The sequence below is a fragment of the Magallana gigas genome, chromosome 2 (genome assembly GCF_963853765.1).
Source record: "Magallana gigas chromosome 2, xbMagGiga1.1, whole genome shotgun sequence".
Taxonomy (NCBI): domain Eukaryota; kingdom Metazoa; phylum Mollusca; class Bivalvia; order Ostreida; family Ostreidae; genus Magallana; species Magallana gigas.
The window spans coordinates 46,113,894-46,137,238 of NC_088854.1; the positions used below are offsets into that span (position 1 = coordinate 46,113,894).

General features: G+C 33.5%; 1 long non-coding RNA gene across 20 annotated transcripts; it reads right to left on the bottom strand.

The window, feature by feature from the left end:
- Positions 1–1,131: 1,131 nt before the first annotated feature.
- Positions 1,132–23,321, bottom strand: LOC136273049 (uncharacterized). 20 transcript variants are annotated; one of them, XR_010711214.1, is made up of 11 exons: positions 22,974–23,321; positions 21,373–22,601; positions 18,959–20,708; positions 16,545–18,294; positions 14,131–15,880; positions 11,717–13,466; positions 9,303–11,052; positions 6,889–8,638; positions 4,475–6,224; positions 2,061–3,810; positions 1,132–1,396 (listed from the first exon to the last, which is right to left on the bottom strand). It is a non-coding gene; the product is annotated as an uncharacterized lncRNA (long non-coding RNA). The 20 variants fall into 20 exon arrangements; XR_010711215.1 differs by lacking the exon at positions 21,373–22,601; XR_010711196.1 differs by having other exon boundaries at positions 21,373–23,321.
- Between the last annotated feature and the right edge of the window lie 24 nt (positions 23,322–23,345).

Genomic DNA, 23,345 nt, shown 5'->3' on the forward strand with positions numbered 1-23,345 from the left:
AAATTAATGACATTTCTAAATTCGGACATGCATGACTATTACGTAACTGTACGATATAGATATATATATATATATATATATATATATATATATATATATATATATATATATATATATATATATATAAAAAGCACTAAAAATTGGCTAACGACACGAACAATAGAAATTGTCAAATTTTCGGGACAACCAGTCCCTTCTTCAGGACCAAAAAATAAATTACATGAGTACAAAACAAAGAAAACAAAATCTAAAGCTACTACTAAACTACTTAAGAAACTATAAAAAAGAACAGCTACATTATAAACATTTGTTCACATTCTTAAAGAAGGTGTTGCTACTGTCGCCGATCGCTCTAAAGTAATCAATCGACTGCCAACTTCACGCCTGATTAAGTTAATTAGCTAATTAAAATTGGCGTCCGAGTTATCTAATGAAAATTTGAACCCCCGTTGTTAACTCGTACGGCACTTATGATATAGACTCGAATTTTGATTAAAAAGAGATAAAATTCAATGAAAATAAATAAATAAAATTGAAAAAAATGATTTGCAAATAAAAGGTAGTAAAGAAACTAAAAAATGAATGGAAGAGGCGCAGTTGACAGATTTCATGAAATTGCTATGTGGGTGTCAGGTGATGTATGGCAATGAGACGTTCATTTTAGTGAAGTCCATTTGTTTGTTCATGCCATCAGGTCTGAATGATTTGAGTCTGTGCATCCAGAACTTTTCCTTGCTCTTCCTCTCCGCGTCTGTCCAATGAGGATTATGGTCAATAACCAATACTGTCATGTCTTCCCATTTGTGGCCACTTGTATTAAAATGTTCTCCGACGGGCTCCTTGACTTTTTTGGTCTTTATGGTAGAGCGGTGGTTGTTGATCCTTCTGCGGAGGTCACCTGTTTCACCGACGTATTGCTTAGAGCAGACTTTGCAACTGATGAGATAGATGCAGTTGTCTGTGCGACAAGAAGTGTTGCCAAATATCTTGTAGGTGCGACCTGTGATGGGGCTTTTAAAACTGTCCGCGTTGGTGCTGTGTTTGCACAACAGGCATCTGGTATCGGAACATGTTTTAAAACCACCATTTGGCAACGGGTTGTCTAATCTTGCCCTCACTACCATGTCCTTTCAAGGTATCACACCGGTAATTGTTTTCACTATATAACACTATAGAGGGGAAAAAATTCTTAAAAATCAGTTTGTATTTTTCATGACAAAATATTCGGAGGAAATGTTATTTGTTACCTATCTCATCAGCTAACACCATAAAAAGGGCAAGCGATACTGCATTTTCTCAAAATATCTAGCTCCAAACAGGTCTACCCTCAAAACCACGTGTTTTCCATTTGTATGTAAACAGACTGCACACTCCCCAGGAAGCTGCTGCATGAGCCCTGAAAGAAGTAGTTCCTGTGAAAAAAAATCATCACCTAACAAAATACATGAAATATCCTACTCAGTGGTACAAAAAATTTTAAAACTGAGTAAAGGAAAATGTAAAAATGCAGTCAAGGAAAAAAATAATTCTGAAGTATATATGGAACTACAATTGACTAAGTTCATTTTGATTGGCCGATTACCGGTGTGATACCTTGAAGAGACTCTAAAGATGTCAGATCCCTTTCAAATTTGCACCTGAGAATTCCCAATCAACTGTCACCAAATCCCTAAAACCCTGTCCCCAAGCTCCCAATATTTCATTAGCTATTGAGGATTTATCTCCCTTACTCAGACTGAAGAAAATAGCACAGATGAAACACATTTGGAGCCTCACACCATGCATGACCTGAAGCCAATTTTCATCCTTAAAACAACAAGATACAAAATCATCTTGGTACCAAATCAGAGCATATACATTTTTCTTTACATCAAAATAAAAATATTCCATTAGAGTCACTTCATTATGCAATCATTGCATAACAAAGAAGAAATTTACCTCTATTGTTCACACATTTCATAACAATATTGTGAATTATCAGGTCAAAAATGAAATCTGTATCTGGTAAATTTATATATCAGGTAAAGCCTGTTTACTTGTCTACACACTGCCATACCCACTTTTATCTAAAAGCAGCATGGTAACACAGGACAGCCCAAATGATATCAGCATGTAATGGAGCTCAGATCTGCTCTGACAACCATAAATCTTGCTTTGATGATAAGAAATGTAAAAGAAACAACTGGGATGCAACTTCATTCTGTGATGTATGTAACATTCTATCTGTAGAGCAAAAGTAGCCATGAAATTTCAATTGGACACACTTAATTATACCCCTCATCAGGCCATCCCTATAGAATTTGAAGAGAATTACTGATCAATGATGATTGACACATGTTAGATAATTTACAGCAAGAGCAATAAGCATATACATGTAGTAATTCAATAAGGCAATGCATTTCTGATGCATATTTACAAGAGAAATCACATAAGTGCATGCCATATCACAATACTGAAAAAAGAATCATACCAACCCCCCTAGTTGTGGATAAGGGTGGGGCATCTATATTGTACCCATACATGTTACATGATATGATTTCATTCAAATTTTGATTTTCATTACTTAGAATAGGACAGGTGTGCTGAGGTTACCATATAAAAAATAGTAATATCTCCTTCTAAACATTTTAACAATGACTAATGTTTCAATATCTTAGGTCATTCAAACATAAATATCAGTATTTGTATTTTGTAAATAAGGAACTCCCCTTAAAATGTGGGAAGAAACTGATTTTCTGGCTATAATGCATAAAAACATTTTCTGGTAAACTGAAATTCATCAGTTTTTAAGGATGAAAACCATGAAAAGCTCCTAGATTCAATCATGATGATATTATATATACTTGACTCATAATGACCTTCTCAACTAAATGCATGAAACCTCTTTTCTACACAAAATATGCATCTGTGTGATCTTGTAAATGGTGTTAAAGCATGTTTTTGCCTTAAACTATTACAAATGGGTAATTCAGTGTAAAATAAACATAAACATAGCACATATTTGCCCAAATCCCTTAATTCCTTCAATCAGGACTATGTAGGAAATGAAATTAAAACTCACATAAGGTGAGCAGAAATCAAAGAAATTAAAGTTTTTGTCAAAATAATCCTTCGATAGACTGTTCATGTTCTTCTTCGCAATGTTTCGCACTTGTCGCTTAATTCTGAGACTTGCACGTAAACTCAAAATTGGTCATTCGATGAAAAACTAGTCGCTGCGTGCTCTTACGACAAAGTCTGAGGGCATCAAATATGACTGCGACAACTGATCTGCACACTTTTACAGCATCTAGAACACAGAAACCAATATTCTAAGCTCCAGTGACTACAAATCATCCATTTTTAAAGGTTTTTATTATTATATATTAAAAATTACATGTTTTCCACACCAAAAATCATCATTTTTCATATTTTTTTCATTACAAAATTTTAAAAGCATTTTTCTATCTTCAGACTACAGAAACTAATTTCTGTTAACAAGATTTGACATAAAATACTGAAAACTGGCACCTGCATGCATTTTTTCAATTTGACACACAGCCCTTCAAGGTATCACACCGGTAATTGTTTTCACTATATAACACTATAGAGGGGAAAAAATTCTTAAAAATCAGTTTGTATTTTTCATGACAAAATATTCGGAGGAAATGTTATTTGTTACCTATCTCATCAGCTAACACCATAAAAAGGGCAAGCGATACTGCATTTTCTCAAAATATCTAGCTCCAAACAGGTCTACCCTCAAAACCACGTGTTTTCCATTTGTATGTAAACAGACTGCACACTCCCCAGGAAGCTGCTGCATGAGCCCTGAAAGAAGTAGTTCCTGTGAAAAAAAATCATCACCTAACAAAATACATGAAATATCCTACTCAGTGGTACAAAAAATTTTAAAACTGAGTAAAGGAAAATGTAAAAATGCAGTCAAGGAAAAAAATAATTCTGAAGTATATATGGAACTACAATTGACTAAGTTCATTTTGATTGGCCGATTACCGGTGTGATACCTTGAAGAGACTCTAAAGATGTCAGATCCCTTTCAAATTTGCACCTGAGAATTCCCAATCAACTGTCACCAAATCCCTAAAACCCTGTCCCCAAGCTCCCAATATTTCATTAGCTATTGAGGATTTATCTCCCTTACTCAGACTGAAGAAAATAGCACAGATGAAACACATTTGGAGCCTCACACCATGCATGACCTGAAGCCAATTTTCATCCTTAAAACAACAAGATACAAAATCATCTTGGTACCAAATCAGAGCATATACATTTTTCTTTACATCAAAATAAAAATATTCCATTAGAGTCACTTCATTATGCAATCATTGCATAACAAAGAAGAAATTTACCTCTATTGTTCACACATTTCATAACAATATTGTGAATTATCAGGTCAAAAATGAAATCTGTATCTGGTAAATTTATATATCAGGTAAAGCCTGTTTACTTGTCTACACACTGCCATACCCACTTTTATCTAAAAGCAGCATGGTAACACAGGACAGCCCAAATGATATCAGCATGTAATGGAGCTCAGATCTGCTCTGACAACCATAAATCTTGCTTTGATGATAAGAAATGTAAAAGAAACAACTGGGATGCAACTTCATTCTGTGATGTATGTAACATTCTATCTGTAGAGCAAAAGTAGCCATGAAATTTCAATTGGACACACTTAATTATACCCCTCATCAGGCCATCCCTATAGAATTTGAAGAGAATTACTGATCAATGATGATTGACACATGTTAGATAATTTACAGCAAGAGCAATAAGCATATACATGTAGTAATTCAATAAGGCAATGCATTTCTGATGCATATTTACAAGAGAAATCACATAAGTGCATGCCATATCACAATACTGAAAAAAGAATCATACCAACCCCCCTAGTTGTGGATAAGGGTGGGGCATCTATATTGTACCCATACATGTTACATGATATGATTTCATTCAAATTTTGATTTTCATTACTTAGAATAGGACAGGTGTGCTGAGGTTACCATATAAAAAATAGTAATATCTCCTTCTAAACATTTTAACAATGACTAATGTTTCAATATCTTAGGTCATTCAAACATAAATATCAGTATTTGTATTTTGTAAATAAGGAACTCCCCTTAAAATGTGGGAAGAAACTGATTTTCTGGCTATAATGCATAAAAACATTTTCTGGTAAACTGAAATTCATCAGTTTTTAAGGATGAAAACCATGAAAAGCTCCTAGATTCAATCATGATGATATTATATATACTTGACTCATAATGACCTTCTCAACTAAATGCATGAAACCTCTTTTCTACACAAAATATGCATCTGTGTGATCTTGTAAATGGTGTTAAAGCATGTTTTTGCCTTAAACTATTACAAATGGGTAATTCAGTGTAAAATAAACATAAACATAGCACATATTTGCCCAAATCCCTTAATTCCTTCAATCAGGACTATGTAGGAAATGAAATTAAAACTCACATAAGGTGAGCAGAAATCAAAGAAATTAAAGTTTTTGTCAAAATAATCCTTCGATAGACTGTTCATGTTCTTCTTCGCAATGTTTCGCACTTGTCGCTTAATTCTGAGACTTGCACGTAAACTCAAAATTGGTCATTCGATGAAAAACTAGTCGCTGCGTGCTCTTACGACAAAGTCTGAGGGCATCAAATATGACTGCGACAACTGATCTGCACACTTTTACAGCATCTAGAACACAGAAACCAATATTCTAAGCTCCAGTGACTACAAATCATCCATTTTTAAAGGTTTTTATTATTATATATTAAAAATTACATGTTTTCCACACCAAAAATCATCATTTTTCATATTTTTTTCATTACAAAATTTTAAAAGCATTTTTCTATCTTCAGACTACAGAAACTAATTTCTGTTAACAAGATTTGACATAAAATACTGAAAACTGGCACCTGCATGCATTTTTTCAATTTGACACACAGCCCTTCAAGGTATCACACCGGTAATTGTTTTCACTATATAACACTATAGAGGGGAAAAAATTCTTAAAAATCAGTTTGTATTTTTCATGACAAAATATTCGGAGGAAATGTTATTTGTTACCTATCTCATCAGCTAACACCATAAAAAGGGCAAGCGATACTGCATTTTCTCAAAATATCTAGCTCCAAACAGGTCTACCCTCAAAACCACGTGTTTTCCATTTGTATGTAAACAGACTGCACACTCCCCAGGAAGCTGCTGCATGAGCCCTGAAAGAAGTAGTTCCTGTGAAAAAAAATCATCACCTAACAAAATACATGAAATATCCTACTCAGTGGTACAAAAAATTTTAAAACTGAGTAAAGGAAAATGTAAAAATGCAGTCAAGGAAAAAAATAATTCTGAAGTATATATGGAACTACAATTGACTAAGTTCATTTTGATTGGCCGATTACCGGTGTGATACCTTGAAGAGACTCTAAAGATGTCAGATCCCTTTCAAATTTGCACCTGAGAATTCCCAATCAACTGTCACCAAATCCCTAAAACCCTGTCCCCAAGCTCCCAATATTTCATTAGCTATTGAGGATTTATCTCCCTTACTCAGACTGAAGAAAATAGCACAGATGAAACACATTTGGAGCCTCACACCATGCATGACCTGAAGCCAATTTTCATCCTTAAAACAACAAGATACAAAATCATCTTGGTACCAAATCAGAGCATATACATTTTTCTTTACATCAAAATAAAAATATTCCATTAGAGTCACTTCATTATGCAATCATTGCATAACAAAGAAGAAATTTACCTCTATTGTTCACACATTTCATAACAATATTGTGAATTATCAGGTCAAAAATGAAATCTGTATCTGGTAAATTTATATATCAGGTAAAGCCTGTTTACTTGTCTACACACTGCCATACCCACTTTTATCTAAAAGCAGCATGGTAACACAGGACAGCCCAAATGATATCAGCATGTAATGGAGCTCAGATCTGCTCTGACAACCATAAATCTTGCTTTGATGATAAGAAATGTAAAAGAAACAACTGGGATGCAACTTCATTCTGTGATGTATGTAACATTCTATCTGTAGAGCAAAAGTAGCCATGAAATTTCAATTGGACACACTTAATTATACCCCTCATCAGGCCATCCCTATAGAATTTGAAGAGAATTACTGATCAATGATGATTGACACATGTTAGATAATTTACAGCAAGAGCAATAAGCATATACATGTAGTAATTCAATAAGGCAATGCATTTCTGATGCATATTTACAAGAGAAATCACATAAGTGCATGCCATATCACAATACTGAAAAAAGAATCATACCAACCCCCCTAGTTGTGGATAAGGGTGGGGCATCTATATTGTACCCATACATGTTACATGATATGATTTCATTCAAATTTTGATTTTCATTACTTAGAATAGGACAGGTGTGCTGAGGTTACCATATAAAAAATAGTAATATCTCCTTCTAAACATTTTAACAATGACTAATGTTTCAATATCTTAGGTCATTCAAACATAAATATCAGTATTTGTATTTTGTAAATAAGGAACTCCCCTTAAAATGTGGGAAGAAACTGATTTTCTGGCTATAATGCATAAAAACATTTTCTGGTAAACTGAAATTCATCAGTTTTTAAGGATGAAAACCATGAAAAGCTCCTAGATTCAATCATGATGATATTATATATACTTGACTCATAATGACCTTCTCAACTAAATGCATGAAACCTCTTTTCTACACAAAATATGCATCTGTGTGATCTTGTAAATGGTGTTAAAGCATGTTTTTGCCTTAAACTATTACAAATGGGTAATTCAGTGTAAAATAAACATAAACATAGCACATATTTGCCCAAATCCCTTAATTCCTTCAATCAGGACTATGTAGGAAATGAAATTAAAACTCACATAAGGTGAGCAGAAATCAAAGAAATTAAAGTTTTTGTCAAAATAATCCTTCGATAGACTGTTCATGTTCTTCTTCGCAATGTTTCGCACTTGTCGCTTAATTCTGAGACTTGCACGTAAACTCAAAATTGGTCATTCGATGAAAAACTAGTCGCTGCGTGCTCTTACGACAAAGTCTGAGGGCATCAAATATGACTGCGACAACTGATCTGCACACTTTTACAGCATCTAGAACACAGAAACCAATATTCTAAGCTCCAGTGACTACAAATCATCCATTTTTAAAGGTTTTTATTATTATATATTAAAAATTACATGTTTTCCACACCAAAAATCATCATTTTTCATATTTTTTTCATTACAAAATTTTAAAAGCATTTTTCTATCTTCAGACTACAGAAACTAATTTCTGTTAACAAGATTTGACATAAAATACTGAAAACTGGCACCTGCATGCATTTTTTCAATTTGACACACAGCCCTTCAAGGTATCACACCGGTAATTGTTTTCACTATATAACACTATAGAGGGGAAAAAATTCTTAAAAATCAGTTTGTATTTTTCATGACAAAATATTCGGAGGAAATGTTATTTGTTACCTATCTCATCAGCTAACACCATAAAAAGGGCAAGCGATACTGCATTTTCTCAAAATATCTAGCTCCAAACAGGTCTACCCTCAAAACCACGTGTTTTCCATTTGTATGTAAACAGACTGCACACTCCCCAGGAAGCTGCTGCATGAGCCCTGAAAGAAGTAGTTCCTGTGAAAAAAAATCATCACCTAACAAAATACATGAAATATCCTACTCAGTGGTACAAAAAATTTTAAAACTGAGTAAAGGAAAATGTAAAAATGCAGTCAAGGAAAAAAATAATTCTGAAGTATATATGGAACTACAATTGACTAAGTTCATTTTGATTGGCCGATTACCGGTGTGATACCTTGAAGAGACTCTAAAGATGTCAGATCCCTTTCAAATTTGCACCTGAGAATTCCCAATCAACTGTCACCAAATCCCTAAAACCCTGTCCCCAAGCTCCCAATATTTCATTAGCTATTGAGGATTTATCTCCCTTACTCAGACTGAAGAAAATAGCACAGATGAAACACATTTGGAGCCTCACACCATGCATGACCTGAAGCCAATTTTCATCCTTAAAACAACAAGATACAAAATCATCTTGGTACCAAATCAGAGCATATACATTTTTCTTTACATCAAAATAAAAATATTCCATTAGAGTCACTTCATTATGCAATCATTGCATAACAAAGAAGAAATTTACCTCTATTGTTCACACATTTCATAACAATATTGTGAATTATCAGGTCAAAAATGAAATCTGTATCTGGTAAATTTATATATCAGGTAAAGCCTGTTTACTTGTCTACACACTGCCATACCCACTTTTATCTAAAAGCAGCATGGTAACACAGGACAGCCCAAATGATATCAGCATGTAATGGAGCTCAGATCTGCTCTGACAACCATAAATCTTGCTTTGATGATAAGAAATGTAAAAGAAACAACTGGGATGCAACTTCATTCTGTGATGTATGTAACATTCTATCTGTAGAGCAAAAGTAGCCATGAAATTTCAATTGGACACACTTAATTATACCCCTCATCAGGCCATCCCTATAGAATTTGAAGAGAATTACTGATCAATGATGATTGACACATGTTAGATAATTTACAGCAAGAGCAATAAGCATATACATGTAGTAATTCAATAAGGCAATGCATTTCTGATGCATATTTACAAGAGAAATCACATAAGTGCATGCCATATCACAATACTGAAAAAAGAATCATACCAACCCCCCTAGTTGTGGATAAGGGTGGGGCATCTATATTGTACCCATACATGTTACATGATATGATTTCATTCAAATTTTGATTTTCATTACTTAGAATAGGACAGGTGTGCTGAGGTTACCATATAAAAAATAGTAATATCTCCTTCTAAACATTTTAACAATGACTAATGTTTCAATATCTTAGGTCATTCAAACATAAATATCAGTATTTGTATTTTGTAAATAAGGAACTCCCCTTAAAATGTGGGAAGAAACTGATTTTCTGGCTATAATGCATAAAAACATTTTCTGGTAAACTGAAATTCATCAGTTTTTAAGGATGAAAACCATGAAAAGCTCCTAGATTCAATCATGATGATATTATATATACTTGACTCATAATGACCTTCTCAACTAAATGCATGAAACCTCTTTTCTACACAAAATATGCATCTGTGTGATCTTGTAAATGGTGTTAAAGCATGTTTTTGCCTTAAACTATTACAAATGGGTAATTCAGTGTAAAATAAACATAAACATAGCACATATTTGCCCAAATCCCTTAATTCCTTCAATCAGGACTATGTAGGAAATGAAATTAAAACTCACATAAGGTGAGCAGAAATCAAAGAAATTAAAGTTTTTGTCAAAATAATCCTTCGATAGACTGTTCATGTTCTTCTTCGCAATGTTTCGCACTTGTCGCTTAATTCTGAGACTTGCACGTAAACTCAAAATTGGTCATTCGATGAAAAACTAGTCGCTGCGTGCTCTTACGACAAAGTCTGAGGGCATCAAATATGACTGCGACAACTGATCTGCACACTTTTACAGCATCTAGAACACAGAAACCAATATTCTAAGCTCCAGTGACTACAAATCATCCATTTTTAAAGGTTTTTATTATTATATATTAAAAATTACATGTTTTCCACACCAAAAATCATCATTTTTCATATTTTTTTCATTACAAAATTTTAAAAGCATTTTTCTATCTTCAGACTACAGAAACTAATTTCTGTTAACAAGATTTGACATAAAATACTGAAAACTGGCACCTGCATGCATTTTTTCAATTTGACACACAGCCCTTCAAGGTATCACACCGGTAATTGTTTTCACTATATAACACTATAGAGGGGAAAAAATTCTTAAAAATCAGTTTGTATTTTTCATGACAAAATATTCGGAGGAAATGTTATTTGTTACCTATCTCATCAGCTAACACCATAAAAAGGGCAAGCGATACTGCATTTTCTCAAAATATCTAGCTCCAAACAGGTCTACCCTCAAAACCACGTGTTTTCCATTTGTATGTAAACAGACTGCACACTCCCCAGGAAGCTGCTGCATGAGCCCTGAAAGAAGTAGTTCCTGTGAAAAAAAATCATCACCTAACAAAATACATGAAATATCCTACTCAGTGGTACAAAAAATTTTAAAACTGAGTAAAGGAAAATGTAAAAATGCAGTCAAGGAAAAAAATAATTCTGAAGTATATATGGAACTACAATTGACTAAGTTCATTTTGATTGGCCGATTACCGGTGTGATACCTTGAAGAGACTCTAAAGATGTCAGATCCCTTTCAAATTTGCACCTGAGAATTCCCAATCAACTGTCACCAAATCCCTAAAACCCTGTCCCCAAGCTCCCAATATTTCATTAGCTATTGAGGATTTATCTCCCTTACTCAGACTGAAGAAAATAGCACAGATGAAACACATTTGGAGCCTCACACCATGCATGACCTGAAGCCAATTTTCATCCTTAAAACAACAAGATACAAAATCATCTTGGTACCAAATCAGAGCATATACATTTTTCTTTACATCAAAATAAAAATATTCCATTAGAGTCACTTCATTATGCAATCATTGCATAACAAAGAAGAAATTTACCTCTATTGTTCACACATTTCATAACAATATTGTGAATTATCAGGTCAAAAATGAAATCTGTATCTGGTAAATTTATATATCAGGTAAAGCCTGTTTACTTGTCTACACACTGCCATACCCACTTTTATCTAAAAGCAGCATGGTAACACAGGACAGCCCAAATGATATCAGCATGTAATGGAGCTCAGATCTGCTCTGACAACCATAAATCTTGCTTTGATGATAAGAAATGTAAAAGAAACAACTGGGATGCAACTTCATTCTGTGATGTATGTAACATTCTATCTGTAGAGCAAAAGTAGCCATGAAATTTCAATTGGACACACTTAATTATACCCCTCATCAGGCCATCCCTATAGAATTTGAAGAGAATTACTGATCAATGATGATTGACACATGTTAGATAATTTACAGCAAGAGCAATAAGCATATACATGTAGTAATTCAATAAGGCAATGCATTTCTGATGCATATTTACAAGAGAAATCACATAAGTGCATGCCATATCACAATACTGAAAAAAGAATCATACCAACCCCCCTAGTTGTGGATAAGGGTGGGGCATCTATATTGTACCCATACATGTTACATGATATGATTTCATTCAAATTTTGATTTTCATTACTTAGAATAGGACAGGTGTGCTGAGGTTACCATATAAAAAATAGTAATATCTCCTTCTAAACATTTTAACAATGACTAATGTTTCAATATCTTAGGTCATTCAAACATAAATATCAGTATTTGTATTTTGTAAATAAGGAACTCCCCTTAAAATGTGGGAAGAAACTGATTTTCTGGCTATAATGCATAAAAACATTTTCTGGTAAACTGAAATTCATCAGTTTTTAAGGATGAAAACCATGAAAAGCTCCTAGATTCAATCATGATGATATTATATATACTTGACTCATAATGACCTTCTCAACTAAATGCATGAAACCTCTTTTCTACACAAAATATGCATCTGTGTGATCTTGTAAATGGTGTTAAAGCATGTTTTTGCCTTAAACTATTACAAATGGGTAATTCAGTGTAAAATAAACATAAACATAGCACATATTTGCCCAAATCCCTTAATTCCTTCAATCAGGACTATGTAGGAAATGAAATTAAAACTCACATAAGGTGAGCAGAAATCAAAGAAATTAAAGTTTTTGTCAAAATAATCCTTCGATAGACTGTTCATGTTCTTCTTCGCAATGTTTCGCACTTGTCGCTTAATTCTGAGACTTGCACGTAAACTCAAAATTGGTCATTCGATGAAAAACTAGTCGCTGCGTGCTCTTACGACAAAGTCTGAGGGCATCAAATATGACTGCGACAACTGATCTGCACACTTTTACAGCATCTAGAACACAGAAACCAATATTCTAAGCTCCAGTGACTACAAATCATCCATTTTTAAAGGTTTTTATTATTATATATTAAAAATTACATGTTTTCCACACCAAAAATCATCATTTTTCATATTTTTTTCATTACAAAATTTTAAAAGCATTTTTCTATCTTCAGACTACAGAAACTAATTTCTGTTAACAAGATTTGACATAAAATACTGAAAACTGGCACCTGCATGCATTTTTTCAATTTGACACACAGCCCTTCAAGGTATCACACCGGTAATTGTTTTCACTATATAACACTATAGAGGGGAAAAAATTCTTAAAAATCAGTTTGTATTTTTCATGACAAAATATTCGGAGGAAATGTTATTTGTTACCTATCTCATCAGCTAACACCATAAAAAGGGCAAGCGATACTGCATTTTCTCAAAATATCTAGCTCCAAACAGGTCTACCCTCAAAACCACGTGTTTTCCATTTGTATGTAAACAGACTGCACACTCCCCAGGAAGCTGCTGCATGAGCCCTGAAAGAAGTAGTTCCTGTGAAAAAAAATCATCACCTAACAAAATACATGAAATATCCTACTCAGTGGTACAAAAAATTTTAAAACTGAGTAAAGGAAAATGTAAAAATGCAGTCAAGGAAAAAAATAATTCTGAAGTATATATGGAACTACAATTGACTAAGTTCATTTTGATTGGCCGATTACCGGTGTGATACCTTGAAGAGACTCTAAAGATGTCAGATCCCTTTCAAATTTGCACCTGAGAATTCCCAATCAACTGTCACCAAATCCCTAAAACCCTGTCCCCAAGCTCCCAATATTTCATTAGCTATTGAGGATTTATCTCCCTTACTCAGACTGAAGAAAATAGCACAGATGAAACACATTTGGAGCCTCACACCATGCATGACCTGAAGCCAATTTTCATCCTTAAAACAACAAGATACAAAATCATCTTGGTACCAAATCAGAGCATATACATTTTTCTTTACATCAAAATAAAAATATTCCATTAGAGTCACTTCATTATGCAATCATTGCATAACAAAGAAGAAATTTACCTCTATTGTTCACACATTTCATAACAATATTGTGAATTATCAGGTCAAAAATGAAATCTGTATCTGGTAAATTTATATATCAGGTAAAGCCTGTTTACTTGTCTACACACTGCCATACCCACTTTTATCTAAAAGCAGCATGGTAACACAGGACAGCCCAAATGATATCAGCATGTAATGGAGCTCAGATCTGCTCTGACAACCATAAATCTTGCTTTGATGATAAGAAATGTAAAAGAAACAACTGGGATGCAACTTCATTCTGTGATGTATGTAACATTCTATCTGTAGAGCAAAAGTAGCCATGAAATTTCAATTGGACACACTTAATTATACCCCTCATCAGGCCATCCCTATAGAATTTGAAGAGAATTACTGATCAATGATGATTGACACATGTTAGATAATTTACAGCAAGAGCAATAAGCATATACATGTAGTAATTCAATAAGGCAATGCATTTCTGATGCATATTTACAAGAGAAATCACATAAGTGCATGCCATATCACAATACTGAAAAAAGAATCATACCAACCCCCCTAGTTGTGGATAAGGGTGGGGCATCTATATTGTACCCATACATGTTACATGATATGATTTCATTCAAATTTTGATTTTCATTACTTAGAATAGGACAGGTGTGCTGAGGTTACCATATAAAAAATAGTAATATCTCCTTCTAAACATTTTAACAATGACTAATGTTTCAATATCTTAGGTCATTCAAACATAAATATCAGTATTTGTATTTTGTAAATAAGGAACTCCCCTTAAAATGTGGGAAGAAACTGATTTTCTGGCTATAATGCATAAAAACATTTTCTGGTAAACTGAAATTCATCAGTTTTTAAGGATGAAAACCATGAAAAGCTCCTAGATTCAATCATGATGATATTATATATACTTGACTCATAATGACCTTCTCAACTAAATGCATGAAACCTCTTTTCTACACAAAATATGCATCTGTGTGATCTTGTAAATGGTGTTAAAGCATGTTTTTGCCTTAAACTATTACAAATGGGTAATTCAGTGTAAAATAAACATAAACATAGCACATATTTGCCCAAATCCCTTAATTCCTTCAATCAGGACTATGTAGGAAATGAAATTAAAACTCACATAAGGTGAGCAGAAATCAAAGAAATTAAAGTTTTTGTCAAAATAATCCTTCGATAGACTGTTCATGTTCTTCTTCGCAATGTTTCGCACTTGTCGCTTAATTCTGAGACTTGCACGTAAACTCAAAATTGGTCATTCGATGAAAAACTAGTCGCTGCGTGCTCTTACGACAAAGTCTGAGGGCATCAAATATGACTGCGACAACTGATCTGCACACTTTTACAGCATCTAGAACACAGAAACCAATATTCTAAGCTCCAGTGACTACAAATCATCCATTTTTAAAGGTTTTTATTATTATATATTAAAAATTACATGTTTTCCACACCAAAAATCATCATTTTTCATATTTTTTTCATTACAAAATTTTAAAAGCATTTTTCTATCTTCAGACTACAGAAACTAATTTCTGTTAACAAGATTTGACATAAAATACTGAAAACTGGCACCTGCATGCATTTTTTCAATTTGACACACAGCCCTTCAAGGTATCACACCGGTAATTGTTTTCACTATATAACACTATAGAGGGGAAAAAATTCTTAAAAATCAGTTTGTATTTTTCATGACAAAATATTCGGAGGAAATGTTATTTGTTACCTATCTCATCAGCTAACACCATAAAAAGGGCAAGCGATACTGCATTTTCTCAAAATATCTAGCTCCAAACAGGTCTACCCTCAAAACCACGTGTTTTCCATTTGTATGTAAACAGACTGCACACTCCCCAGGAAGCTGCTGCATGAGCCCTGAAAGAAGTAGTTCCTGTGAAAAAAAATCATCACCTAACAAAATACATGAAATATCCTACTCAGTGGTACAAAAAATTTTAAAACTGAGTAAAGGAAAATGTAAAAATGCAGTCAAGGAAAAAAATAATTCTGAAGTATATATGGAACTACAATTGACTAAGTTCATTTTGATTGGCCGATTACCGGTGTGATACCTTGAAGAGACTCTAAAGATGTCAGATCCCTTTCAAATTTGCACCTGAGAATTCCCAATCAACTGTCACCAAATCCCTAAAACCCTGTCCCCAAGCTCCCAATATTTCATTAGCTATTGAGGATTTATCTCCCTTACTCAGACTGAAGAAAATAGCACAGATGAAACACATTTGGAGCCTCACACCATGCATGACCTGAAGCCAATTTTCATCCTTAAAACAACAAGATACAAAATCATCTTGGTACCAAATCAGAGCATATACATTTTTCTTTACATCAAAATAAAAATATTCCATTAGAGTCACTTCATTATGCAATCATTGCATAACAAAGAAGAAATTTACCTCTATTGTTCACACATTTCATAACAATATTGTGAATTATCAGGTCAAAAATGAAATCTGTATCTGGTAAATTTATATATCAGGTAAAGCCTGTTTACTTGTCTACACACTGCCATACCCACTTTTATCTAAAAGCAGCATGGTAACACAGGACAGCCCAAATGATATCAGCATGTAATGGAGCTCAGATCTGCTCTGACAACCATAAATCTTGCTTTGATGATAAGAAATGTAAAAGAAACAACTGGGATGCAACTTCATTCTGTGATGTATGTAACATTCTATCTGTAGAGCAAAAGTAGCCATGAAATTTCAATTGGACACACTTAATTATACCCCTCATCAGGCCATCCCTATAGAATTTGAAGAGAATTACTGATCAATGATGATTGACACATGTTAGATAATTTACAGCAAGAGCAATAAGCATATACATGTAGTAATTCAATAAGGCAATGCATTTCTGATGCATATTTACAAGAGAAATCACATAAGTGCATGCCATATCACAATACTGAAAAAAGAATCATACCAACCCCCCTAGTTGTGGATAAGGGTGGGGCATCTATATTGTACCCATACATGTTACATGATATGATTTCATTCAAATTTTGATTTTCATTACTTAGAATAGGACAGGTGTGCTGAGGTTACCATATAAAAAATAGTAATATCTCCTTCTAAACATTTTAACAATGACTAATGTTTCAATATCTTAGGTCATTCAAACATAAATATCAGTATTTGTATTTTGTAAATAAGGAACTCCCCTTAAAATGTGGGAAGAAACTGATTTTCTGGCTATAATGCATAAAAACATTTTCTGGTAAACTGAAATTCATCAGTTTTTAAGGATGAAAACCATGAAAAGCTCCTAGATTCAATCATGATGATATTATATATACTTGACTCATAATGACCTTCTCAACTAAATGCATGAAACCTCTTTTCTACACAAAATATGCATCTGTGTGATCTTGTAAATGGTGTTAAAGCATGTTTTTGCCTTAAACTATTACAAATGGGTAATTCAGTGTAAAATAAACATAAACATAGCACATATTTGCCCAAATCCCTTAATTCCTTCAATCAGGACTATGTAGGAAATGAAATTAAAACTCACATAAGGTGAGCAGAAATCAAAGAAATTAAAGTTTTTGTCAAAATAATCCTTCGATAGACTGTTCATGTTCTTCTTCGCAATGTTTCGCACTTGTCGCTTAATTCTGAGACTTGCACGTAAACTCAAAATTGGTCATTCGATGAAAAACTAGTCGCTGCGTGCTCTTACGACAAAGTCTGAGGGCATCAAATATGACTGCGACAACTGATCTGCACACTTTTACAGCATCTAGAACACAGAAACCAATATTCTAAGCTCCAGTGACTACAAATCATCCATTTTTAAAGGTTTTTATTATTATATATTAAAAATTACATGTTTTCCACACCAAAAATCATCATTTTTCATATTTTTTTCATTACAAAATTTTAAAAGCATTTTTCTATCTTCAGACTACAGAAACTAATTTCTGTTAACAAGATTTGACATAAAATACTGAAAACTGGCACCTGCATGCATTTTTTCAATTTGACACACAGCCCTTCAAGGTATCACACCGGTAATTGTTTTCACTATATAACACTATAGAGGGGAAAAAATTCTTAAAAATCAGTTTGTATTTTTCATGACAAAATATTCGGAGGAAATGTTATTTGTTACCTATCTCATCAGCTAACACCATAAAAAGGGCAAGCGATACTGCATTTTCTCAAAATATCTAGCTCCAAACAGGTCTACCCTCAAAACCACGTGTTTTCCATTTGTATGTAAACAGACTGCACACTCCCCAGGAAGCTGCTGCATGAGCCCTGAAAGAAGTAGTTCCTGTGAAAAAAAATCATCACCTAACAAAATACATGAAATATCCTACTCAGTGGTACAAAAAATTTTAAAACTGAGTAAAGGAAAATGTAAAAATGCAGTCAAGGAAAAAAATAATTCTGAAGTATATATGGAACTACAATTGACTAAGTTCATTTTGATTGGCCGATTACCGGTGTGATACCTTGAAGAGACTCTAAAGATGTCAGATCCCTTTCAAATTTGCACCTGAGAATTCCCAATCAACTGTCACCAAATCCCTAAAACCCTGTCCCCAAGCTCCCAATATTTCATTAGCTATTGAGGATTTATCTCCCTTACTCAGACTGAAGAAAATAGCACAGATGAAACACATTTGGAGCCTCACACCATGCATGACCTGAAGCCAATTTTCATCCTTAAAACAACAAGATACAAAATCATCTTGGTACCAAATCAGAGCATATACATTTTTCTTTACATCAAAATAAAAATATTCCATTAGAGTCACTTCATTATGCAATCATTGCATAACAAAGAAGAAATTTACCTCTATTGTTCACACATTTCATAACAATATTGTGAATTATCAGGTCAAAAATGAAATCTGTATCTGGTAAATTTATATATCAGGTAAAGCCTGTTTACTTGTCTACACACTGCCATACCCACTTTTATCTAAAAGCAGCATGGTAACACAGGACAGCCCAAATGATATCAGCATGTAATGGAGCTCAGATCTGCTCTGACAACCATAAATCTTGCTTTGATGATAAGAAATGTAAAAGAAACAACTGGGATGCAACTTCATTCTGTGATGTATGTAACATTCTATCTGTAGAGCAAAAGTAGCCATGAAATTTCAATTGGACACACTTAATTATACCCCTCATCAGGCCATCCCTATAGAATTTGAAGAGAATTACTGATCAATGATGATTGACACATGTTAGATAATTTACAGCAAGAGCAATAAGCATATACATGTAGTAATTCAATAAGGCAATGCATTTCTGATGCATATTTACAAGAGAAATCACATAAGTGCATGCCATATCACAATACTGAAAAAAGAATCATACCAACCCCCCTAGTTGTGGATAAGGGTGGGGCATCTATATTGTACCCATACATGTTACATGATATGATTTCATTCAAATTTTGATTTTCATTACTTAGAATAGGACAGGTGTGCTGAGGTTACCATATAAAAAATAGTAATATCTCCTTCTAAACATTTTAACAATGACTAATGTTTCAATATCTTAGGTCATTCAAACATAAATATCAGTATTTGTATTTTGTAAATAAGGAACTCCCCTTAAAATGTGGGAAGAAACTGATTTTCTGGCTATAATGCATAAAAACATTTTCTGGTAAACTGAAATTCATCAGTTTTTAAGGATGAAAACCATGAAAAGCTCCTAGATTCAATCATGATGATATTATATATACTTGACTCATAATGACCTTCTCAACTAAATGCATGAAACCTCTTTTCTACACAAAATATGCATCTGTGTGATCTTGTAAATGGTGTTAAAGCATGTTTTTGCCTTAAACTATTACAAATGGGTAATTCAGTGTAAAATAAACATAAACATAGCACATATTTGCCCAAATCCCTTAATTCCTTCAATCAGGACTATGTAGGAAATGAAATTAAAACTCACATAAGGTGAGCAGAAATCAAAGAAATTAAAGTTTTTGTCAAAATAATCCTTCGATAGACTGTTCATGTTCTTCTTCGCAATGTTTCGCACTTGTCGCTTAATTCTGAGACTTGCACGTAAACTCAAAATTGGTCATTCGATGAAAAACTAGTCGCTGCGTGCTCTTACGACAAAGTCTGAGGGCATCAAATATGACTGCGACAACTGATCTGCACACTTTTACAGCATCTAGAACACAGAAACCAATATTCTAAGCTCCAGTGACTACAAATCATCCATTTTTAAAGGTTTTTATTATTATATATTAAAAATTACATGTTTTCCACACCAAAAATCATCATTTTTCATATTTTTTTCATTACAAAATTTTAAAAGCATTTTTCTATCTTCAGACTACAGAAACTAATTTCTGTTAACAAGATTTGACATAAAATACTGAAAACTGGCACCTGCATGCATTTTTTCAATTTGACACACAGCCCTTCAAGGTATCACACCGGTAATTGTTTTCACTATATAACACTATAGAGGGGAAAAAATTCTTAAAAATCAGTTTGTATTTTTCATGACAAAATATTCGGAGGAAATGTTATTTGTTACCTATCTCATCAGCTAACACCATAAAAAGGGCAAGCGATACTGCATTTTCTCAAAATATCTAGCTCCAAACAGGTCTACCCTCAAAACCACGTGTTTTCCATTTGTATGTAAACAGACTGCACACTCCCCAGGAAGCTGCTGCATGAGCCCTGAAAGAAGTAGTTCCTGTGAAAAAAAATCATCACCTAACAAAATACATGAAATATCCTACTCAGTGGTACAAAAAATTTTAAAACTGAGTAAAGGAAAATGTAAAAATGCAGTCAAGGAAAAAAATAATTCTGAAGTATATATGGAACTACAATTGACTAAGTTCATTTTGATTGGCCGATTACCGGTGTGATACCTTGAAGAGACTCTAAAGATGTCAGATCCCTTTCAAATTTGCACCTGAGAATTCCCAATCAACTGTCACCAAATCCCTAAAACCCTGTCCCCAAGCTCCCAATATTTCATTAGCTATTGAGGATTTATCTCCCTTACTCAGACTGAAGAAAATAGCACAGATGAAACACATTTGGAGCCTCACACCATGCATGACCTGAAGCCAATTTTCATCCTTAAAACAACAAGATACAAAATCATCTTGGTACCAAATCAGAGCATATACATTTTTCTTTACATCAAAATAAAAATATTCCATTAGAGTCACTTCATTATGCAATCATTGCATAACAAAGAAGAAATTTACCTCTATTGTTCACACATTTCATAACAATATTGTGAATTATCAGGTCAAAAATGAAATCTGTATCTGGTAAATTTATATATCAGGTAAAGCCTGTTTACTTGTCTACACACTGCCATACCCACTTTTATCTAAAAGCAGCATGGTAACACAGGACAGCCCAAATGATATCAGCATGTAATGGAGCTCAGATCTGCTCTGACAACCATAAATCTTGCTTTGATGATAAGAAATGTAAAAGAAACAACTGGGATGCAACTTCATTCTGTGATGTATGTAACATTCTATCTGTAGAGCAAAAGTAGCCATGAAATTTCAATTGGACACACTTAATTATACCCCTCATCAGGCCATCCCTATAGAATTTGAAGAGAATTACTGATCAATGATGATTGACACATGTTAGATAATTTACAGCAAGAGCAATAAGCATATACATGTAGTAATTCAATAAGGCAATGCATTTCTGATGCATATTTACAAGAGAAATCACATAAGTGCATGCCATATCACAATACTGAAAAAAGAATCATACCAACCCCCCTAGTTGTGGATAAGGGTGGGGCATCTATATTGTACCCATACATGTTACATGATATGATTTCATTCAAATTTTGATTTTCATTACTTAGAATAGGACAGGTGTGCTGAGGTTACCATATAAAAAATAGTAATATCTCCTTCTAAACATTTTAACAATGACTAATGTTTCAATATCTTAGGTCATTCAAACATAAATATCAGTATTTGTATTTTGTAAATAAGGAACTCCCCTTAAAATGTGGGAAGAAACTGATTTTCTGGCTATAATGCATAAAAACATTTTCTGGTAAACTGAAATTCATCAGTTTTTAAGGATGAAAACCATGAAAAGCTCCTAGATTCAATCATGATGATATTATATATACTTGACTCATAATGACCTTCTCAACTAAATGCATGAAACCTCTTTTCTACACAAAATATGCATCTGTGTGATCTTGTAAATGGTGTTAAAGCATGTTTTTGCCTTAAACTATTACAAATGGGTAATTCAGTGTAAAATAAACATAAACATAGCACATATTTGCCCAAATCCCTTAATTCCTTCAATCAGGACTATGTAGGAAATGAAATTAAAACTCACATAAGGTGAGCAGAAATCAAAGAAATTAAAGTTTTTGTCAAAATAATCCTTCGATAGACTGTTCATGTTCTTCTTCGCAATGTTTCGCACTTGTCGCTTAATTCTGAGACTTGCACGTAAACTCAAAATTGGTCATTCGATGAAAAACTAGTCGCTGCGTGCTCTTACGACAAAGTCTGAGGGCATCAAATATGACTGCGACAACTGATCTGCACACTTTTACAGCATCTAGAACACAGAAACCAATATTCTAAGCTCCAGTGACTACAAATCATCCATTTTTAAAGGTTTTTATTATTATATATTAAAAATTACATGTTTTCCACACCAAAAATCATCATTTTTCATATTTTTTTCATTACAAAATTTTAAAAGCATTTTTCTATCTTCAGACTACAGAAACTAATTTCTGTTAACAAGATTTGACATAAAATACTGAAAACTGGCACCTGCATGCATTTTTTCAATTTGACACACAGCCCTTCAAGGTATCACACCGGTAATTGTTTTCACTATATAACACTATAGAGGGGAAAAAATTCTTAAAAATCAGTTTGTATTTTTCATGACAAAATATTCGGAGGAAATGTTATTTGTTACCTATCTCATCAGCTAACACCATAAAAAGGGCAAGCGATACTGCATTTTCTCAAAATATCTAGCTCCAAACAGGTCTACCCTCAAAACCACGTGTTTTCCATTTGTATGTAAACAGACTGCACACTCCCCAGGAAGCTGCTGCATGAGCCCTGAAAGAAGTAGTTCCTGTGAAAAAAAATCATCACCTAACAAAATACATGAAATATCCTACTCAGTGGTACAAAAAATTTTAAAACTGAGTAAAGGAAAATGTAAAAATGCAGTCAAGGAAAAAAATAATTCTGAAGTATATATGGAACTACAATTGACTAAGTTCATTTTGATTGGCCGATTACCGGTGTGATACCTTGAAGTTCTTCGGGCGTTTAAATG